Source organism: Electrona antarctica (assembly GCF_951216825.1).
Source record: "Electrona antarctica genome assembly, chromosome: 8".
In the NCBI taxonomy this organism is placed as follows: Eukaryota; Metazoa; Chordata; class Actinopteri; order Myctophiformes; family Myctophidae; genus Electrona; species Electrona antarctica.
Genome location: NC_136789.1, coordinates 34,864,498 through 34,866,856, shown reverse-complemented (window position 1 = coordinate 34,866,856; position 2,359 = coordinate 34,864,498).

Here is a 2,359-nt window from a genome sequence, read left to right as displayed (position 1 = left end):
CCATGACAAGCAGTACAACTTACACCTTGACAAGCAGTACAACTTACACCTTGACGAGCAGTACAACTTACACCTTGACGAGCAGTACAACTTACACCTTGACGAGCAGTACAACTTACACCTTGACAAGCAGTACAACTTACACCTTGACGAGCAGTACAACTTACACCTTGACGAGCAGTACAACTTACACCTTGACAAGCAGTACAACTTACACCTTGACAAGCAGTACAACTTACACCTTGACAAGCAGTACAACTTACACCTTGACGAGCAGTACTACTTACACCTTGACAAGCAGTACAACTTACACCTTGACAAGCAGTACAACTTACACCTTGACAAGCAGTACAACTTACACCTTGACAAGCAGTACAACTTACACCTTGACAAGCAGTACTACTTACACCTTGACAAGCAGTACAACTTACACCTTGACGAGCAGTACTACTTACACCTTGACAAGCAGTACTACTTACACCTTGACAAGCAGTACAACTTACACCTTGACAAGCAGTACAACTTGGAGGAAGGATACCTTTTGTCCAAAAAAACTCTTATGTTTGTGTGTCTTTTTTTTCCACGATGTTTCCGGCAGAGCAGACCTCTCACTCTGTGGACAGTAGTACTGTACTGTACTGTACTGTACTGTACTGTACTGTACTGTACTGTACTGTACTGTACTGTACTGTACTGTACTGTACTGTACTGTACTGTACAAGCCCTCCTCCCTGGCCTGTGTGTGTCTGTGTCAGGCTGTGCAACAGTGACACTTGGTGGTGAACAAACGCTATAACGCTATTTTCAGGACACAGCCAGGGACAGACCCAGGACCCAGCCAGGGACAGACCCAGGGACCCAGAGATCGGGGACCCAGAGATCCAGGGACCCAGGGACAGACCCAGGGACAGACCCAGGGACCCAGAGACCCAGGGACCCAGGGACACAGCCAGGGACAGACCCAGGGACACAGCCAGGGACAGACCCAGGGACAGACCCAGGGACCCAGCCAGGGACAGACCCAGAGACACAGCCAGGGACAGACCCAGAGACACAGGGACCCAGAGACCCAGAGACACAGCCAGGGGCAGACCCAGAGACACAGCGACCCAGGGACCCAGCCAGGGACAGACCCAGAGACACAGGGACCCAGGGACCCAGCCAGGGACAGACCCAGAGACACAGGGACCCAGGGACCCAGAGACACAGCCAGGGGCAGACCCAGAGACACAGGGACCCAGGGACCCAGCCAGGGACAGACCCAGAGACACAGGGACCCAGGGACCCAGAGACACAGCCAGGGGCAGACCCAGAGACACAGGGACCCAGGGACCCAGGGACCCAGCCAGGGGCAGACCCAGAGACACAGGGACCCAGGGACCCAGATACACAGCCAGGGGCAGACCCAGAGACACAGGGACCCAGGGACCCAGAGACACAGCCAGGGGCAGACCCAGAGACACAGCCAGGGGCAGACCCAGAGACACAGGGACCCAGGGACCCAGCCAGGGGCAGACCCAGAGACACAGGGACCCAGGGACCCAGAGACACAGCCAGGGGCAGACCCAGAGACACAGGGACCCAGAGACACAGCCAGGGGCAGACCCAGAGACACAGGGACCCAGGGACCCAGCCAGGAACAGACCCAGAGACACAGGGACCCAGAGGCACAGCCAGGGACAGACCCAGAGACACAGGGACCCAGAGACACAGCCAGGGGCAGACCCAGAGACACAGGGACCCAGCCAGGGACCGACCCAGAGACACAGGGACCCAGCCAGGGACCGACCCAGAGACACAGGGACCCAGCCAGGGACCGACCCAGAGACACAGGGACCCAGCCAGGGACCGACCCAGAGACACAGGGACCCAGCCAGGGACCGACCCAGAGACACAGGGACCCTGCAGGGACACACATAGCTTTCTACTCAAAAACAGAAATAAAAAGTACGGCATGACATCACAGGTTAAACTCTATTGGGCCTGTGGCCCCTCGACTACATGACATGGAGAGGAGAGGAGGGCATCTGTGGCCTGCATTCAGGGTCTGGAGAGGGCAGTTGTTTTACAGACGGGTATAAGGGGCCGGGCTGAAGCACCCTTACTCTATGTGTGCACGTGCCTCTCCTGGGTATATTTATATGTGTTCAACAATGCAGAGTTCCTTTACGATGGTCTGGTGGGCAGGCACGTGCACACATAGACATCAAAGGGGGCTTCAGCCCCTGCCCTTTTACCCGCCTGTAAAACAACTGCCCTCTCCAGCCCACGAATGCAGCATTTACTACACGGTGAAAGAAATGCAAATGCAACTCGTTTCCATGCCATGCCGGGAGGCAGCCTTAAGGAGAATTGCTTC